This window comes from Lontra canadensis, unplaced genomic scaffold (genome assembly GCF_010015895.1).
Source record: "Lontra canadensis isolate GAN:19392208 unplaced genomic scaffold, GSC_riverotter_1.0 scaffold46, whole genome shotgun sequence".
In the NCBI taxonomy this organism is placed as follows: Eukaryota; Metazoa; Chordata; class Mammalia; order Carnivora; family Mustelidae; genus Lontra; species Lontra canadensis.
The window spans coordinates 15,030,906-15,051,906 of NW_022631040.1; positions in this window are offsets into that span (position 1 = coordinate 15,030,906).

The following is a 21,001-nucleotide window of genomic DNA, read 5'->3' on the forward strand; positions in this document are numbered from 1 at the left end:
AAAGCTCTTTCTGCAGAAAAATACTTGTTTTCCAAGCCCAATCACATGTTTTCACTGTGAAGGACCACGGCCACGTGAATATTGGTTGAAGATTTCTCACTTGGGAAGGGTAGCCCAAGAGGGCTGAGGGCCTCCTGGCCAAGTTCCCCTTCCTCCCCGTAGCTGTCCCTGGGGACCATGTGTCCCCATCACCAGTTGACTGGCTAGAGGACAGATTGCACCATGGTCCCTGCTTCATGGTGCTGGCCTCTCTCTGTCCACATGTCCAGTTTACTTTTCTTTGGTTTCCCTTCTTCTTCCCTTTATCCCTAATTGTCATAATTTGGGGTTTCTCTTTTTTTAAGGCCTTCTGTCTTCTCCTCCTCATGAAAACATAACTGGGTGGTTATGAAACACAGGGCCTCTATAGGATCAGTAGCAATGTGAAAGAAATTCAGAAATTCAGATCATAGTTTAAGGGGCATACATCTCATCCCACCTGTACCCCTGAGTATGGTTCTCCAACAATTTCTGTAACCACAGGAAGTTGGTTTGCATTGGGGAATGGATTTATGAAAAATGGGAAGAAAGAACTCTGCAGTGGGCCTGTTTGTGCCATGCACCGCCAGTGTGACTCTTGGCTTCATTCTGTCCATTCTGTACTAATTGGACATGAAATATTTAACAACCAATTATTAATCTCCCAAGTGCTCAGCATGGTGCTCTGTGGTGGAGGGTACAATGATTATTTAGAAGTTTCTCTGTTTTCTAGCAGCTTATTCTACTTATATGGAAAATAGAATTATAGTGATAATATTTATTTAGAGAGCATTTATTAAGTTCTTACCATAAGCTCAGTACCATAAATACCATACATTAAGTTGTTTAGTTTCACTATTACAATTAGCCAATTGGGTAGGTGCTTTTAACCCACTTTACAGATGGGAAGACCAAGACTTGATGCTAGGCAGTGTGACCAAGAGCAGCAGCTAAATGATAAAATGATGGAGCAAACTATTTGGGTCCAAGCACTGCTTTTACCCACTCTGCTATACTGTTTCCAGAAGTACGTCCTAACAGGATTCTTAGGTGGGTCCAGCGCAGTACTTTTTTCGAAAAATCCATGCCAATATTTATAGCAGCAATGTCCACAATAGCCAAACTATGGAAAGAGCCCAGGTGTCCATTGACAAATGAATGGATAAAGGAGATGTGGTCTGTATATATAACGGAATATTACTCAGCCACCAGAAAATGAAATCTTGCCATTTACAATGACTTGGATAAAACTAGAGGGTATTCTGCTAAGCGAAATAAATCAATTAGAGAAAGACAATTATCGTATGATTTCACCCATATGTGGAATTTAAGAAACAAAACAGAGGATCATGGGGAAGGGAAGGGAAAAATAAAATAAGACTTTATCAGGGAGGGAGACAAACGGAAAGAGACTTTTAATCATAGGAAACAACCGAGAGTGTCTGGAGGGGAGGGAGGTGGGGGATGGGATAACTGGGAGATGGGCATTAAGGAGGCACAGGATATAATGAGCCCTGGGTGTTAGGCACAACCGATGAATCACTAACCTCCACCTATGAAACTAATAATACATTCTTTGTTAATTGACTTTTTGAAAAAAACACACACACACACTTAGAGTTTATGATATTTTCAGCTCTAGTGGTTAGAGAACGTAAGGCAACATAAAAAGTTGTCTTCTAACTCAAATATTCTTGGGTAATAAAGGTTTGAGGTAGACAAACTTGGGCTCTGGGTTTTTGGAAAGGGAAGGAACTGACAGAGAAGGGAGTGGCGTGTGGACCCTGGAGAAGATCTGGATCTTTTTGGTACAGAAGTATGGACCCGAGAAAGGTGTTCTCTGCTCTCCCTGGTCCTTTGGTAGCCCTGTTTTATTTTATGCCGGGCATTTAACATTGTCATAGACTGAATTATGTTTTTCTTTATTTATTCACTGTCTTCTCCCACCAGAGATAGGAAGGCAGAGACTTTATTCCTCTTGTCCACACCATCTCACCCCATGTCTATATGTGGTAGGTGCATGGCCAGTGTAGCTGTGGAATGATGGAACATTCTGGGTGAGGCATGGGAGTTTCTTAGTCAATGGAAACAGGCAGTAGTTTCCTAAGCCATCAAGAGACCTAGTAAAAATAAGAATATTGAAAATATCTTACATTTTTATAGTGTTTTACTATTTTTTTTTTTAAAGTGCTTTTATCTACTCCTACTTCTGAGCTCTCAAACCCTAACAGGGTGGCTTGCCAGGTCTTTATTCCCCTGATTTTATAACTTAGGAGGGTGGGGCTCAGAGGATAGGTCACTGGCCTTAGATCACATAGCAGGTGAGTGGTGGAGGTAAGCACAGAGACTGTGTGTCTGCCCTCACTTTTCCCTGCTGTTTTGATTCTCTCAGTTTTATGGGATGAACTACATAGAATCTGTGGGCACCGACCTGGCGGGGGTCCTGGCCTCAGCTTGCCCCTTCAAACCAGCACAGGGCCTAATCCCAACCAGGATTTCTCTGCCAAAGGCACCGGTGGTCGGATCAGCTGTGTCATCTGAGCAATTCCTCTGTATGATTTTTTTAAAAAAAATCTTTTAAAGATCTTATTTATTTATTTATTTGCCAGAGAGAGGGAGAGAGAGAGAGATCACAAGTAGGCAGAGCAGCAGGCAGGGAGAGAGGGAGAAGCAGGCTCCCTGCTGAGCAGGGAGCCCAACTCGGGGCTTGATCCTGGGACTCCAGGACCATGATCTGAGCCAAAGGCAGACGCCCAAACGACTGAGCCACCAGGCGTCCCTTTAACCTGGAATAATGTTATGCATATCATACCCCACACCTAGTGAACCACCGGTGTCACCTGGTTAATGAACGTTTCCAGAGGCTGAGCCCTGAGCCCCAGATACGGGACGTGGCTTGTTACAGTCTTCCAGTCTCCGTCTCTGACACTAGCCAGACCAAAACAGCACACGTCCTGGCTTTCGTGTAGAGTTTTGGTCTGTTCTTGATTTGCACGCAGTGACGTTGGTGTAGAGGAATCCCTTGGTGCCACAGTTACTAGTGTTTCCACGTACGACGAGTCTGGGCAGGGGCTGTCCGCATTTGCACCTGCGCTTATCAGTTTGGATCGCGTGTAAACGTGTTTTTATTAAAATGGGGAAAGCGGTGGAAGAACTCAGGAGGAAAGATGCAGTGTGTGCATGTGTGTGTGTGTGTGTGCGTGTGCACGAGTGTGCAGAGTTGAGAGGGAGAGAGGCAGGGTAGGTATTAGCACAAAGCCTGTTCAAACATGAAAAAGCCCCAAACGGAGGCAAATCCACAAGAATCCCAGCAACCTGCACCAATACTGTCATGTTTCCCTCTGAGCCTCCTCTGGCAAGGCTTCCCTCTCGGGGGGCACCGGCCCGCTGAGGCAAGCAAGCAGGGTGTCCAGGCTGTGGCACCTGCCAACATCCCCAGAGTGGAGATGTAGCTCCCTTTGGGTTCCTGGCTGGCTCACTGGCCCCTCCCCCTGCTTGGCACAGAAGCCCCCATCCGTTGTGCGCCTGGCCTCACAAAGGTGCCTTTCTGGGACACTTGACCTCCAGCCTGACTCAGGCGTGCACTTGGCTTCTGTCTGCTGTGCTCTGGAAAGACTTAGCGCCCTGTGATCGGAGATCGTGGCTGGGACTGCAGTGGTAAGATGTGTGTGGGGGAGGGAGGAGAGTTCCCGTCCCTTCTGGACAGAAAAGAACGGCTTTCCAACAGGAGCTTGTGGGGAATGATTTACCCCCGGAGAAAGCCTTCGCCGTGAGCCTTTCTTTCCTCACTCTTTAATAATGGCGACGCCACCTGCATTCGGCCAGTCCCTGATATTTGCAAATACCACGTACCCTTGGAACTTCATAACAATCCCATGTATTGAGGCAGGGAGAGGGGGTGTGGGGCACAAGACAGAGCATCCCAACCCTGTGCCCTTGGGCAATACAACCCCCTCCTTGGGCCTCAGTTTATGCATCTATAAAAGGAAAAAAAAAGACGAGTGCACATTTTCTGCTTCTAGGGTTGTGATAGAAACAATGAAGCAATGCAGTTGTAAAATGACCCATGCCAAGGATTAGATCCGCACAAGGGATTTTTATATTTTCTCGTAGATGAAGAAATGGAGTCTCCAAGATGTGGGAATTTCATCCAAGGGTCCACAGCGAGTAGCAGAATTAGGGCTTAGAATCCAGCTCTCTTATTTCGTGACCAGAGCTACTTTCTACCACTCCACATAGCCCCTGACGTAAAGAGTGATCTTTCAATGGACTATGGGACACAGGGCAGCTAACTGTTGTCACTCTTAGGCCGGGATAGGTGCAGGTAACTGTCCTTTACTTACGTCCAGTTTGCTGGTTAAGAGGTCTATTTCTCAGGGCTCCTGAGTGGCTCAGTTGGTTAAGCATCCAACTCTTGGTTTCAGCTCAGGGCAGGATCTCAGGGTCGTGAGATCGAGGCCCCTGTCGGACTCTGCACTAGGCGTGGAGTCTGCTTAACTTTCTCCCTACCCCCTCCCTCTGCCCCTACCCCCTTCTCCCTTTCCATTCTCTCTCTCTCTCTCTCTTTTTTGGTGGGCAGGAAAGGAGAGTTTATTAAGAGTACAAAACCCCCAAAGAGGAAGGGGACCTGAAAGGGTTGCCCTCCCTTCCCATCTCTTAAAAAAAAAAAAAAGTCTGTTTCTCCTCCCTGCAGGAGGACATTGGGCCTGGCTGGAAGTAGACAGGCCTTGGATGAAACCTGGTCCTGCCACCGGGGCCCTGTGTGTTAGAGGGAAGATTCCTGAACCTCTCTGAGTCTGTGTTTATTCCTTAGGTGGGAGCAGAGTGGATGATATTACCTGCCATGCATGTTGCCATAGAGACGAGAGGACCTGTGTACCCTGGACACAAAGGGCCTGACACAGAATTGGTTCCTGGGGTGTGGGGATTTTCTTCTTTTCAGGGTCCCTGTCTAGCCCTGGGGACTGAGTGATTTCCTCAGTCCTGTCTTCAAGGTGGCTGTCCTCACCCTGCCTGGGCCCAGCAATTCCGTGCCTGGCGTCCAGGCCTTCCCTGGTCCACTCTTGCCCTGTGTAGCTCCAGCCTCAGAATTCCCCTTGTCATTCATCTCATCATTGCTGATAGCATTGGCTCTGGGATATCAGGGCCCCTCTCCACCTGAATTTCTTCTTCCTCCAAGTTGTGTACCCTCCAGCGAGACCCTGAGGTCCCCGTCCTGGTCCCTGGCCGTGCATTCATTTTCTTCCCATCCTGAGGTTGGAGGCAGGCTGAGCTCTCCAGGACTGCAGCTTCCTGCCCTCCACCCCTGGAAAGCCTCATCTCCCTTGTCCCCATGTTGAAGCTGCTGCCACTAGCTTCTCTGGCTCATGGCACCGTCTTTTCTAAATGCCTACATTTGTGCTAATGTTTCTCACCATGTCCAAAGAACTTAGCCAAATTCTATGTAATATTTTGCATCGTTTCACACATGCTCACTCTGTTTTCTGTTCCTTAGGAGCAAGGGGTTATGTCTGAGGGCTTTGTTACCCCTCCCAGTGCACTGAGCAGCCCTGGGCTGGAACAGTGTGCCCACACACCTGCTCTTTGATGAACCCCCCTCCTGCGTCGATGTCTTGCTTCTGTGCCATTGAAAGTTCTGCTCTTGGGACAGGCAGCGCCCTGTCGCCTATATCTGGAACTGCTGTGTGTTGTTCGTGTAACTCATTTTTTTTAATTCCAGTGACACCTGCATGGTGTCACCTTCTCTGGTCCCCTCCCTAGCTCCTTGGAGCAGAGTTATCCGTATTTGGGCTTTGGGTCTTTCCCCTTTCCAGATCTGAGATCTCTGTGAGAGCAGAGGGTGCGTCTCCATCCTCTGCATATCCCAGGGCTGTCCTGGTCCATGCCTGGACCCAGGATGGATGCTCATTGAGTCAGTGCTGCAACGAACCGGTTCCAAGTCCAGTCTTTCATGGGAACCCGGGTTCGGCCGTAGTCGAGACCTCCATGCAGAACCGTGGGCAAGGTAGTTTCAAACAGTAGCTACACGGACTTGACTTCTCCAGATCGTCTTGCCTCTTGGATTTTAGGTGCTGTACTGCACCTAGAGTTGACGGCTGCTTGGCTCCAGGAGAAAGGAATTCGGAGCCTGACATGCAGCCAGCAGCCAAAATAGCTTCCTGTCTTCATACATGCCGCCCTTCCTCCTTTCCCTGCCCCTCCCCCCACAGCAAGCCCCAGACCCTTCCTCTCCTTCCCACCCCACCCTCCCCCAGCCTGAAGGACATTTATGAGGCTCATCACAGGGGAAGCATCTGAGGCCTGTTCCTGCCTCTCCCTTCCCTAGCACGCGGGGCTCTGCCCCCACCCCCACCTCCTGGGCCAAGCTCAGATATCTCTTCCCCTGTTTATGGGCCGTTGGGATTTTTTCCAACAACCCGAAATGAATGTACGAGGCCCCACAGGTAGTGCAGCCCGTCTCAGGGCCATAAACCATGGCGGGGTCTTTCATCTGTGCTTGCTCATGTCATAAACGAGTGGGAGGGCCAGGCAAGGGGGAAGAACAGCCCTGAACCATTCCAGATTTTTTTTTTTTTTTTAATGAGAAAGGGGAAAGAAAAACCCTGAGAAACATGTTCAGACTTTATGTCAAGCAAATTCACTTCACTATGGTAGGCTGTGCGTGGAGATAAGTCTCTGGACGTCCCCACTAGGAGTCAGATTTATGCTGTGTTTGTGTCTAAATGGCCTCGAGGGAGGCTGACATTTGTTGTCGGAGACGGCGAGTGGTGTTCCTTTCATCTCCACGGAGGGGTGTCAGCTTAAATTATGAGGGATCGCTCCGGCCCGCATCTGGGTGTGGGAGCGCTGGCAACAGAGCGGGCCCGTCTCCTCCTTCCACTCCCACGTCTCTGCTGTTTCAAAGTGTCTCTTCGTCTTCTGCTCTCCAGCATTCCTGCTGGTGCTGGGAGAACATTCCTAGCTCTTTCCAACATTTCTTTCCCTTGGACCCGTCAATAGATGCGCTTCTTAGGCATTGCGTGTTTTTTTGGCAGAGAAGTTGGGGTCTGGGTCAGACAGGCCTGTCCCTGCGGCACAAGAGGGCGGGAAGCCTCAGTGGACACCCCCTGGGAGCAGCCTGCCAGTTCCCCAGCAGAGTCAGAGGGCCCCGTTCTGCCCGTCACAGTTACAGCCCCGCAGGTCAGGAGCGGGGCGACATTAGCGACTGTCTCACTTCTCCTCCGCAGCTGGGTCGTGCGTCTGTTGGCACCTTGAGAGATGCCAGGAGGCCCCTGTCCACTGTGTCTTCGGAATCTCTCTTGCTCAGCTCTGCCAGGGCACCTGACATCCCACAGAGGTGTCTGTTCGCTTGGGGGCGTTTTCTGTTTGATGCAGACATGGTTTTGACCGTGGGAGAGAACGTGGTGGACTGTGCGCCTCGCGGACGCCTTGGTGTCCGTCAGCAGAGCTTTCCATCCCAAGAGTCAGAACCTGTAAGACTGGGATGGAGGATCTGTAAGTTTTGATGGAAAACAGGAGGTCAGGAGAGGTCTAGAGAAGGGATCAGCTCGCTATGGTATGCAGCCCTGATCTGGCCTGGGGCCCGTTTCTGGAACAGTCTTACTGGCACGCAGCCACACCTACTCATGGTCTGTAGCTTCTGCGTTCCAGTGGCAAAGGCCGGTCGTTGCACTAGACTGTAAGGCCTGCAAAGAGTAAAATAGACCCTCGCTGGCCTTTTACCAAAAAAAAGGTTGTAGGCCCCTGGTCTAGGGCACGAAGCACTTCTTGGAAGGCAAAATGTGGGACCTGAGGAGACAGAAGAGAGAGAGAGATTAGGAGCTGAAAACAGGGATCAAAAGGAGAAAATGTACCACAAAAGCAATAGAAACTCTTGAGACCAATCTTAGTCTCGTTCTTTCTGTCCTCCCCCCTCCTGCCCCCTTCATCTTCCTCCTCTGAAAACAAATGTTTTCATCTCTCCTCCTCCAGGGATGGGGAGAGGATGAATGAACCGCGCACAGTGTTCCCACATCCTCCAAAAGTGGGCCCCGGGGACTAGCCTAGGAGCTAGTTCTCTTTCCTCCTCCCTTTGTTCCGTGATGGAGCAGCAGTTCTTGGGGAAGGTGCCGGGATCCCAGACAAGGAATGGGGGAAACACAGCGACCCGAGGGGCCTCAGCTAGCCTGCCTCCGGGGCTCCCAACAGATTTCAGCAGTTACATCGTTGGGTCTGAACTGGCCCAACCCCCTCTCTTGCCCTCCACCTTCCTTCTCACGAGCACTCACAGGCTCCCGTACTTACAACCAACAACTCTCAGTGTTGGCTGGGGTCATGTCTGCAAAGAGAAACGAATGCTGGGTTTGTAAAACCTTAACTCAGACTCCCGTCGACAGGCAACTATTAACAGAAAACATGTGTCTCGGATCAAGAATACTTCTTTTATGTTGAAGTAATAATGGTGACGATGACGGTGATGATTTAGTAGGCACCTGCTACATTCTAGACAGTGCTAAACCCTTTCCATGTATCTCATTTAATGCCAACAACCCCATCACTCTCCCTGATGAGACAACGGAGTCTTGAGAATTTGCTCGACATCGCACATGACTGGCCGAGCCAGAATTTAAACCTGAGTTTGGAAGACTCCGGAGCCCGCACTGCTCTCCCAAAGGATGGCAGTGTGTCTGAGACATCATCAAGGAATCTGGCATGATTTTAGAACTTACATTTTCAGGAGTTTTGTTTTCCTAGTTATCAATAAGCATTTGCATCAGACCACATGAGGCATGACTGTTGGAGAGCCGGACCGACCCCAGAAAACACTTGCAAATATCATTTTGTAGACAAAACTAGTTATAAGACATGAGGTTCCTAAATTAGACAGTTGCATTTTATTTTGTTGTGTCTATCTGATGAGAAATTTTCTTTTCTTTCTTTTTTTTTAAAAAGATTTTATTTATTTATTTGACAGACAGAGATCACAGGTAGGCAGAGAGGCAGGCAGAGAGAGAGAGAGGAAGGGAAGCAGGCTCCCTGCTGAGCAGAGAGCCCGATGCGGGGCTCGATCCCAGGACTCTGGGATCATGACCCAAGCAGAAGGCAGAGGCTTTAACCCACTGAGCCACCCAGGCGCCCCCTGATGACATATTTTCTATGATCCAATGCCTTTTTAAAAAATTAAGCTTTTGGGTGTTGAGTTTGCTAAGTTCTTTATAGATTTTGGACACTAGCCCTTTATCTGATATGTCGTTTGCAAATATCTTCTCCCATTCTGTCAGTTGTCTTTTGATTTTGTTAACTGTTTCCTTTGCTGTGCAAAAGCTTTTGAACTGGATAAAATCCCAATAGTTCATTTTGCCCTTGCTTCCCTTGCCTTTGGTGATGATCCTAGGAAGATGTTGCTGCGGCTGAGGTCGAAGAGGTTGCTGCCTGTGTTCTCCTCAAGGATTTTGATGGATTCCTTTCTCACATTGAGGTCCTTCATCCATTTTGAGTCTATTTTTGTGTGTGGTGTAAGGAAATGATCCAATTTCATTTTTCTGCATGTGGCTGTCCAATTTTCCCAACACCATTTATTGAAGAGGCTGTCTTTTTCCCATTGGACATTCTTTCCTGCTTTGTTGAAGATTAGTTGACCATAGAGTTGAGGGTCCATTTCTGGGCTCTCTATTCTGTTCCATTGATCTATGTGTCTGTTTTTGTGCCAATACCATGCTGTGTTGATGATGACAGCTTTGTAATAGAGCTTGAAGTCCGGAATTGTGATGCCACCAACTTTGGCTTTCTTTTTCAGTATTCCTTTGGCTATTGGAGGTCTTTTCTGGTTCCATATAAATTTTAGGATTATTTGTTCCATTTCTTTGAAAAAAATGGATGGTATTTTGATAGGAATTGCATTAAATGTGTAGATTGCTTTAGGTAGCATAGACATTTTCACAATATTTATTCTTCCAATCCAGGAGCATGGAACATTTTTCCATTTCCTTTTGTCTTCCTCAATTTCTTTCATGAGTACTTTATAATTTTCTGAGTATAGATTCTTAGCCTCTTTGGTTAGGTTTATTCCTAGGTATCTTATAGTTTTGGGTGCAATTGTAAATGGGATTGACTCCTTAATTTCTCTTTCTTCTGTCTTGTTGTTGGTGTAGAGAAATGCAACTGATTTCTGTGCATTGATTTTATATCCTGACACTTTACTGAATTCCTGTACAAGTTCTAGCAGTTTTGGAGTGGAGTCTTTTGGGTTTTCCACATATAGTATCATATCATCTGCAAAGAGTGATAGTTTGACTTCTTCTTTGCCGATTTGGATGCCTTTAATTTCCTTTTGTTGTCTGATTGCTGAGGCTAGGACTTCTAGTTCTATGTTGAATAGCAGTGGTGATAATGGACATCCCTGCCGTGTTCCTGACCTTAGCGGAAAAGCTTTCAGTTTTTCTCCATTGAGAATGATATTTGCGGTGGGTTTTTCACAGATGGCTTTGATAATATTGAGGTATGTGCCCTCTATTCCTACACTTTGAAGAGTTTTGGTCAGGAAGGGATGTTGTACTTTGTCAAATGCTGACAGATGCTGGCGAGGATGCGGAGAAAGGGGAACCCTCCTACACTGTTGGTGGGAATGCAAGCTGGTGCAACCACTCTGGAAAACAGCATGGAGGTTCCTCAAAATGTTGAAAATAGAACTACCCTACGACCCAGCAATTGCACTACTGGGTATTTACCCTAAAGATACAAACGTAGTGGTCCAAAGGGGCACGTGCACCCGAATGTTTATAGCAGCAATGTCCACAATAGCCAAACTATGGAAAGAACCTAGATGTCCATCAACAGATGAATGGATAAAGAAGATGTGGTATATATACACAATGGAATACTATGCAGCCATCAAAAGAAATGAAATCTTGCCATTTGCGATGACGTGGATGGAACTAGAGGGTATCATGCTTAGCGAAATAAGTCAATCAGAGAAAGACAACTATCATATGATCTCCCTGATATGAGGAAGTGGAGATGCAACATGGGGGGTTAAGGGGGTAGGAGAAGAATAAATGAAACAAGATGGGATTGGGAGGGAGACAAACCATAAGTGACTCTTAATCACACAAAACAAACTGAGTGTTGCTGGGGGGAGGGGGGTGGGGAGAAGGGGGGTGGGGTTATGGACATTGGGGAGGGTATGTGCGATGATGAGTGCTGTGAAGTGTGTAAACCTGGTGATTCACAGACCTGTACCCCTGGGGATAAAAATATATGTTTATAATAAATTAAAAAAAAAAGAATGGAAACAGCAGGAAAAAAAAAATTAAGCTTTTAATTGAAATTCCAGTAGAGTTAACATGCAGCATTATAGGAGTTTCAGGTGCGAGAGACAGTGAATTGTACGAGTGCGTTTTCAGACTTAGTCTGCATGTGGGATCTCATAGCCATTCATTCCAGACTCTGCTCCCACTCATTGCTGGCCTTGCAGGAGGTCTGTATGAGCCTGGAGTCGGGGTGTCAGCCCATTTCCAAAGAAAACTCACTGAAGGCCTCATCGGTAACAGAGGAACATACTTTTGACCCTCCAGCAGCAGACAGAATTCTTGGCCTCGGTGAAGGACTGGGCTTTGGGGAGAGGGGGTCTCTGAGCGGTGGGGTATAGGGCCTTGCAGGGGTGAGTGTGGGGAGTCAGTGCCTTTTTTCCCACTGTCTGTCTTCTTGTGGGGTCTTCTTATTTCCCCATGGCTTTTAGTTGTTATGTGTTCATTTTTTCCTTGCCATTCTGAAAATATCCTTCGAGAAAGATCCTACGGAGGGATGGCTGAGGTCAGCTAACTGGATTTGCCCTAGGGAAGAGCTGCCTCAGAGGTGAAGATGTCAGAGTAGCCACTCCTTGTCACGAGGATACTCCTCTGTTATCTCTTCTTCAATCTTTCTGGGTTTTCCCCCTGTACTCTTAGGCAAGTGAGGCAGAAAGGAAAAGATGTTCTCTCCACATCTATTTCAAGCCTCCTGTGTCATTTGGGTTATTGTACCATGGTTCCCTGAAGTGGGGTACCATTTGCTGTGGTGGTATAGGTGGGGAAACTGAGGCCCAGGGCATGTCCACACTCTCATGGCACCATGCTTATAATGGGGGGCCAGGGTGGATGGAGACCCAGGTGTGCCCACATCAGACCTGTTCAATACATTGAACGGGTCATGCCCTCCAGGAACTCACGGGTTAGTGTCCTGTCATGTTCCAACTGTATGTCTGAACGTTCACAGAGAAAAGAAGCCATCGTCCTTTTGGATGGAACAGTCAACAGAAGTCTGAACTAAAATGGTGTATGCACCCTCCTCTTTACAGAGGAGGATGGGATGAAGAACAAGGGTTGTGTGGCTCACACACGGAGGGTCCCCTCCTCCTGGATTTCTTGAGATGGCCAGAAGGGGAGCCAGTGTCAGGACACCACAACTGAGGACACTCTCAGGATGGGGCTTTCCATCCCAAGGGTGGGAAGAGGAAAGGGGACAGCTCAGCTCTGTGAAGACCCAGTGAGAAATGTTCTTGTGAGGTTGTTTGGCCGTATAACTGCCGATGGCTTTTAATGCGAGATTAGGAAAACGTCTCCCTCCCGTCATATCTCCCAGACCCTAGAAGCCTCTTCTCAGAAGCGCGAGGTGATGTCCATGGGATGCAAGAGGGAGTCTGGGAGAGGCTGTGACGGCTACTGAAGGCTTTGCTTCCTTGCTCCAATTGCTCACTGCTTGTGAAGTAATTCCCGTAAACGCAAATAGAGTTACTTTAATCGTTACTGTATACACAAGCAGTTTTGCCCGACTACCTGTGTTACGTCCATTCTGTTATCCGTCCCTGCAGGTAATCTAATGCTGGTCCTCCATGGCCATTTATTTATTTATTTATTTTCTCCATGGCCTTTTAAACAGTAATATTTTCCACCCCCTGGCAGTGTCTAGAATTTCAGACAGTATCTAGGAAATTATACAAAACTTCTCCAGGCCTAGACTTGAAAAAATGACTTTTAAGAAATAATATTAATAACCAGTGCTTCTTGGGCATCTATTACATGCCACGCAGAGTTCTGAGCACCTTATTGAGAAACTCACTTAATCCTCACAACAGCCCGAGGGACGTGGGTTCTCTCCTGTCCCAGTTTTACACGTGAAGAAACCAAGTCAGAGAGTAAAGTGCCTTGCTCAAGGTGATGTAGTTAGTAACTTTGGAGCTAAGACACCACCCTGGGAAAATGTTCGGAGCCGTAATGGTAGACTCTCTGGTTGCTTTCTCCAGATTTTAGAAGGACTTTCCTTGGCCTCTTAGTGGAGGCTTTCACGTCAGTCCTTCGGAGGTTCCTACACTCACCTGGAAAGCCATCCCGGGAACACGGACCTGAGTGCCTTGTTATACAATAACATACAGCTCCAGAAAGTGGCTTTGGAGAACTTAACACAGTGTTTTCTACATCTTTTAGGCAAAAGCGATGATGAAGAAAGTCTTTGCAAGTCAGCCCACGGGGCAGGGAAAGGAACCACCGAAGACGGCAAAGACCATAAACGCCCCAAACGTCCCAGAACCATCTTGACGACCCAACAGAGGAGAGCATTCAAGGCCTCATTCGAAGTGTCCTCCAAGCCTTGCAGGAAGGTACAGGGGGAAGAAGGGAGGAAGGGGGACTGGGCCCCACTTGTTTGTGTATCTTGCCCTCCTCTGGATTGTCCATGGACATGTCGGGGGTCAAGGCGTTGGGGGAGGCTGTTCAGATAGAGTCTGTGCAGGTAGCCTTGAGCCCTGCTGAAGGCTCCAGATCACCGATCCCTTCTGTGCATGCATACCGACTTCGAGTGGCCACCGGCTCAGTTCACGGAGAGCGATAGGAAGAACAGCAGGTACAGTTATGGGGATGGACCCAGATGTTCTAACAAGGAGCGCAAAAACGGAGCGGTTCGTAGGCATATATTTATTTAGTTTTGGTCTAGTTTGTTCCACTTGGAGTGGTGACTTTGGGATTCATTGATGTCTTACTTCATTCATCTTTGTGGCTGAAGGGTATCCCCCGGTACAGGTGTGTCACAGTTTGTCCCTCCCTGGTTGGTGTGTGTTTGGATTGTTTCCAGTTTGGAACTGGGACAAATGAGGCTGATGTGAACTTCGGTGGTTTAATGAGGTATGAGTTTATTTTCATCTTATGTCGCAGTCCAGGGCTAAGCAGCCCAAGGTCAGCAGGGAGCTCGGTTACCTGCCACAGGGTTCATTCATGCCGCCATCTTTTCCAGTCACTGTGGTGGAGAAAGAGGGAGTAGAGAGCAGGCCTGCCCCAAGATTCTTCGTAAAACTTGCACTCAGACATGGTGGCCAGAGTTTAATCCCATGACCGTACCTCCTCTATGGGGGCTAGGCAGGGAGTCGGCCTGGGTGGCCACATGTCTTGCTAAAGCTTTACCGGTGGTTAATGGGAGGAAGGAGAGAAGGGATACTGGGGACAGTCAGCAGTCTCTGCCACAGACAGCTGTACCAGTTTATTAAGTACCCGCCATTTATGGATGGCTGCGTGCTCAGTCTTGTTACTGATGCTATCCAAATAAGACAACTTTTCAACTGAACCTCGTGGAAGAAACACATTTTTGAAAAACCGAACATTGTTTTTCTCTATCTGTATTAGTCAGCTTTTGCTGTCATAACAAACAAAACCTTGGTGGCTTCCAGTGGACATTGTGTTCCTGCTCCTAGACTGCGGCTTGGCTGTGGCCCAGCGGGGCTCAGGTCCAGGCCCGCTCCACCTGTCTCTCTGGGGCTCCAGGCCAAGAGAGCACGCTGTTTCCGTGAGGATGGCAGAAGGCAGGAGGCCAGGTCATACCAGGCAAACCCACTGAAAGGCTCTCCTTGGATCACACATTCCGTATTCATACTCATCCCATGAGCCAAGACAAGTCATATGGCTATCCCCAAGTGAGGCAGGGGAAGGCCTGCCTGTGGGTGCAGGGGAGGGAGGGGGCATGTCTGCTGAACTGACCAATAGTACAGTTTGCCATCGCACTTGACCTCCAGCAGACCTTTCTCTGCCTTCATACTCCTTAGACAGGGAGGAGCAGGGAGGAAGGAAAGCCCCAAAGTAGACTTAGGTAAGGACCAATGATCATCTCCTTCTATTATTACTAATTCTACACGTTAGACTTCCAGCCTCTGTGCCTGGTGCTGGCGGCCAGGCAGCCTGCAGGCCACCAGCCAGTAGGGAAGAGATGTGTATGCACATAACATGGGGGAGAAAGCTGTGAGGACCATTACAGGGGGGCAGCCGGGAGCCGTGGGAGCCCAGGGAAGGGAAAGGTCAATTCGGTCTGGGGAATCAGGCAAGGCTTTGTGGAACAGGTGGCTTTTGAGCTGGGCCTCTGAAAAATGGATAGGGTTTCAGCAGGTGGAGGTGGGGTCGGGGCACACTGCTATTTTAGTTGGCTTAGCAGAAGGATGTGTCTTAAAGATCTGGTTTAATTATTTTCTCCTAAGCCTCAGCCCACGTGGTGTGATGAAGGTGGACCACTTCCCAAGGCCCCCTGTGAGCTCTCTGCCCCCATGTTAGGCGTTTAACCCCATGTCCGCCCAGGATCTAAGCAAGAGGGCGGCATCTCTCAAACTCGCTCTCAGAAAGTCTGAGCTTCTTGACTCTTCCCTTCCTGCCACCTTGCCCGCTCCTCACGGTGTGTCTGCATGGAGGGTGGATGTTTCAGCCATCCTTCAGCATGGGGATCCCAACCATCCTGTCTCTACGGGGCCATAGCACATGTGCTGGTCAGAGCTGACTGCTTTCATTCTGCCCGATTCCAGATGGCTCTGGTCTCATGCTCCTTGAGTAGGGCTTGCTCAGGGTCACAGTGAATATGAATATTCATGAAGCCCCCAGAGTCACCTAGAGCTGTGAGGGACAGAACCAAAATGTAGGTCAAGGAACGGAAACAGAAGAGAACAAGAGAGAATTGTTTGTATTTCAAAGTGGTTTTCACCCTCATTTCTCCTTCAGTAGGTCTGTACATTGGCATGGATTGACTCCGAAAGCACGATGATGGGTTTTGCTAATGTTCAAAAACCACTTGGAAACCCCTCTTGGAACACACGTCTAATGAGTTATTCCCTCCTTTGTTTACCTGGTGAAGGGCTTCCCTCCACCAGAAGGGAAGCAATGGTCTTGTGTCTGGGCTCACAGTGGGCATTAGACACTAGCCAGCTCCCACCAAGACGCCGCCTGCCGGCCTCCCCATGCGCCGCGTCGGGAATGTTCTTCCCCCTCTCTGAGATGCCGATGTTTCTCTGTTTCTAATGTTCCACTTTGTCAAGGTGAGGGAGACCCTGGCCGCAGAGACAGGGCTGAGCGTCCGTGTCGTCCAGGTGTGGTTCCAGAACCAGAGAGCAAAGGTAATCAGCTTCGTACTGTCGTCTGTCTCTGTGTGGCTGGTTTCCCGAAATAGCAGCGGTAGGACTTATTACTTGCGGATGGGTTGTCTAACCAGAACTCGTTGGAGAGAGTAGTTCTCACGATTCAGAAATTCTATTATGGGCAGTCATGTGGGCCACAGCTGCCCTGCTTGGGGGAGAGGCAGGGCATTTGTTTTAGTGAAATGACTGATTTTCCTGGTGGCCGTGACTGTGAATCTGGCCAGCCATCTGCTGGCATAAATGTCTTTTTGTGTTTTTTGGTAAAAATGGATTCTTTAAATCACCTTTAACTAATGTAGCTACCAAAGTTCTTTTAAAATTGCCAAGAGAACCTTCTATAGTGTGCGTGTGACAGCTCTGAGGCCATGTGGTAGCATGGTGGCACTAGTGCCTTTACTCAGTGCCCCCCATGTACACCCCAACTGTCATACTGTCTTCTGGAGCCCACCAGGGTCCGCATTGCTGCACCATAGTCTTGCGCTTGTCAAGTTTCCTGCCCCTAGAAAGGCATGTGGCCCATGGCCCATATGTCTGGGGTCTTAATCTGTAGAGGGTGATAACTTCCTATCTCATTATCTGATCATGATTGGTTAGGATAGCACAGCGCTGCCCTAACTGAATTCTAGCAGAGCCCTGGGTACACACTCCATCCTGGGAGGACTCCATGTTTCCATAGGTTTGAGAGGCCCCGTAACCTCATGGCTTCCTAAAGCAGGGGAGTTTGAAGCTCTGAGAAATGCTTGTTTTTGTTAGGGTCTCACAGAACCCTAACGTTCCACTGAACACAGTGCAAGAAATTGGGTTACAATGCTCCTTCCGGGAGGTTTTGGTGGTACCAGCATGCTCTGGGAGATCGGCTCCTTACCCCGAGGCTGTGGGTCTGGTGGGCGTCTCGAACGCCAGAGCCAGCAGATGGGGAAGGGGTGGGGAGCAGCCTCCTGCCACGTCCCAGGTGCCGCGCCGTCAGCAGCCCCTTGCTTCACAGGCAGGCCTGGCTGTGGGCCCCACACCCCCACACTTACAACTCACTTGAAACTGTCACCACATAAGCAGCGATGTTTCTCTGCTGAGAGGACGTCCCCGTGTTTGTGAGGACTGATGGCCTCATGCTTCCCAGCCAGCTCACCGGCCCACGGCGGCAGAGGAAGAGCCCACAACAGCCGTGGGCAAATGCGCTGCTGGCTCCTCTGCTGAGCCAGAGCGGGGGTGTGGTCCCTGTGCTCTCCCCACGAGGCCCGTATATCCCCGGCAGGGGCCTGCTGCTGGTTACCCGATCTAACCCCCTAACCCAGCGCCCCTCTCCTTGTCAGATGAAGAAGCTGGCCCGGAGGCAGCAGCAGCAGCAACAGGACCAGCAGAACACCCAGAGGCTAAGCTCCGGTAAGCCAGGACCCTCCAGCCAGGCCTGCCAGGGTCCAGGCCTCGCCCACCTCACGGCTCTTGGTGGGAGGCCGCTTCTGGGCTCGGCGAAGGGCGGTGGTCTTCCAGCGAGGATAGAGGCCTGTGGGCTGAGGGAGAAGGTTGAAGGCACAGAGCCAAGGCCTGGGATGCTGACTGATGTGGTCTGAGCCTTCTCCAGAGCCCTGGGGGCTGTGGCAGGACTCCCCGCAGGGCCCGGACACACCCAGATCCTCGTCCTTCCCAGCAAATCAGTTGACAGAGGACACCACTGTGACCTATCCATTTCCTAAACAACATAAGACAGTAAAAATACTGTGAGTAAAACAGTAACCCCCTCCCTGGTTGGGCACATTCATGGGTTCAGAGTTCAAAGATGGTTCTCACGCCGACCTGAGTCTGACACCCTCACACCAGGGGAACAGAGAAGTCCTTTGTCCCCAACTCACTGATGAGCAGACAAGGGGGACCGGGGTCCTTGCTGAGTAGGGGCTGAGTCAGGACCGGAGCAGACGTCTCTGAACCTCGGTTCCACTAGGCCGTGCTGCCCCAACTCTCCCCTCCTGTATGCACCTTCATTTGCTCTTGTGGCTAATACAGGTGATGTGAGCCCTGGGAATGGAGTCAAGAGGGACAGATTGTGGGACCTTTCAAGGGAGTTAAAAGAAAAAAAAAAATCAAATATAACTATATTATGACCATATAATTCTTTAAAAAAAATTTTTTTTAAAGATTTTATCTATTTATTAGAAGGATGGAGAGAGAACACAAGTAGGCAGAGCAGCAGGCAGAGGGAGAGGGAGAAGCAGGCCCTCCACTGAGCAGGGAGCCTGACACGGGGCTCGATCCCAGGACCCTGGGATCATGACCTAAGCCAAAGGCAGCCACTTAACCCACTGAGCCACCCAGGCGCCCCGACCATGTCATTCTTAAAGGGCTCTGTGCCCAACAGCATTGTAGCGGGATTCCCTAAGGGATCTGCTTATACCTCAAACAGGAATTGTCAGCCGTCAGTGTGCACAGAAATCACTTGACATGTGGTAAAGTACAGATTCTGATTCCTCTAGTCTGGGTAGGCCCTGAGATTCTGCATTTTTAACAGGCACCCACTACTGCTGGCCCGTGGACCACATTTTGAAAAAGGCCCTGACTCTGACATTGGCTCTTGGGCCCCTAGACGGGGCTCCTTGCCCTTTCATGATGGACCTGGCCTTGTGCTTGATACCTGAGCTCGGCTCAATGTAGAATCTGACTCCTGCAGCCCAGAATTGTCTTGGCTTCTCATCTTCTACACCAAACAGTGTCTTAACGTCAAGATAGATGCTCAGAGAGAGAAGTTAAGCAAGGACATGGGGACTGAGGAAGGTTGTTGGGGCAGGTTAGTCAGCAGACCCAGATGCTGCCCCTGCTCCACTCCCCGAGCTGTTTGGTCTGGGACCAGCCTTTCTGCTTCCTGGCACCCCAGGCTGTCTGTCCCTGGGGTGGGATAATGGCGCCTACCATCCCTGCTGCACTGGGCCCCCGGGAAGTTCAGAGAGGGTCACGGACATGGAGAAGCCTTGCATGTGGACTCTTACAGGCCCGCATGCTCGGGGGCTGGAGAACGCAGCAAGGCGTTATGAGGACACACACTCAGAGTGCTTGAGGCTTTGGAGAACTCGAAGGGCAACTCTGAGGGTGAAATCCTAGGGCTGACGTAAGAAAGCAGAAGCTCATGGGAAGTAGAGTCTCTGAGAGCTCATGGGCTGATGTTCAGAGAACCCCACAGCAGGATGTGGAGGCAGGACATGAGTCCTCTAGTCTCCAAAACTTCTCTACACAAGTGTAGCAAGTTTTTCCAAAACATGCCTCACAGAGTAGGGGTTGCTATCAGTTCCACAAGGTCAGCGGGGCCGGAGTCAGGAGCCCCACTTGACTGACACGCTCCCAGTAGGGGATGCTGGAAGGGTCTTTAGATCCATCCCCTCCAGGGGCTGCCAGACTTGTGTGTAGCATCAAACACCTTGGATTTAATGATGTACTTCGAAGAACCTCTCCAAGTTCAACTGCGCCTTCCCCATCCCTGTTCTCTGAGGATGACCTGTGATGGCCCTTGGGGGGTGGGGCACAGGCTGGGAACCACTGATGTTGCCTCATTCCGGACCATTTTATAAATGAGGAAACCAAGAGCCAGGAAGTGAAATGATCTCTCCATGCTCATCACCACCTGGCGTTCACACCCTTGGGCCGTCCTCTTGGACGCTAACTAGGGCTGACCTAGGTAAGGTCACAACAAACATGGCAGTTTCTGCTTTGCGCTCTGCCCGGTTGCTGGCTCTGGGGAAGCCAGCTGCCATGTGGCCGGGCTGCTCAAGCAGGCCTGTGAGAAGTCTGTGTGGTGGGGTCACCACGGTGGGATGGCAGACGCAGCACGTCCCACTCCATGTCTGGGGCCCGTGGCATCACAGGCACCCGCCCCTCTCACTCCTCCTTCCATAGTTGTAGCAAGGGCTGGTATTGGGTAAGGACATCAGGCAGCAGGGGACATGAATTTTGGAAGATGCTCTCAGCCTTCTCTCCCAGCACAGGATCCCGCGCTGCACTTGGAGAATGACCTGCCTTCTTCTCTGTCCCCAGCTCAGACAAATGGCAGCGGGAATGCTGGGATGGAAGGGATCATGAACCCGTACACGGCTCTGCCCACCCCACAGCAGCTCCTGGCCATTGAGCAGAGTGTCTACAGCTCAGACCCCTTCCGACAGGGCCTCACCCCTCCCCAGATGCCGGGAGACCACATGCACCCGTATGGTAAGACAGACGCCAACCCCACAGGGACCTCTCACAACCTTCCCTCCCCAACACATCTGCGCGGTTCCCAGATCCTTACCGAAGCAGCCAGCATAGTACGTGCCCAGAAAATGCGACTAGAATCATGTAACCAGTGGCCGCAGAAGAAGGACCAGCACACATAGTCGTTTGTGATATTTCCATTCGCAGAAAGCACGTTTTCTCATTGAACGGATGGTACTTAGGGGCTCCAAATGAATCCTGAAGCATGACCGGAACTGTGGCGTGAAAAGCAATCCCTGCCTGCTCTCAGCCCACCCCAGCTGGGGTTGCCTTTAGTGCCGGGCGTGAGGCTAGCTTAGGCTCCCCTACCTGCCTTGCTTGCTGCCTTAGCTGATGGTCAGCAGCTGCGCGAGGGCACGCGAT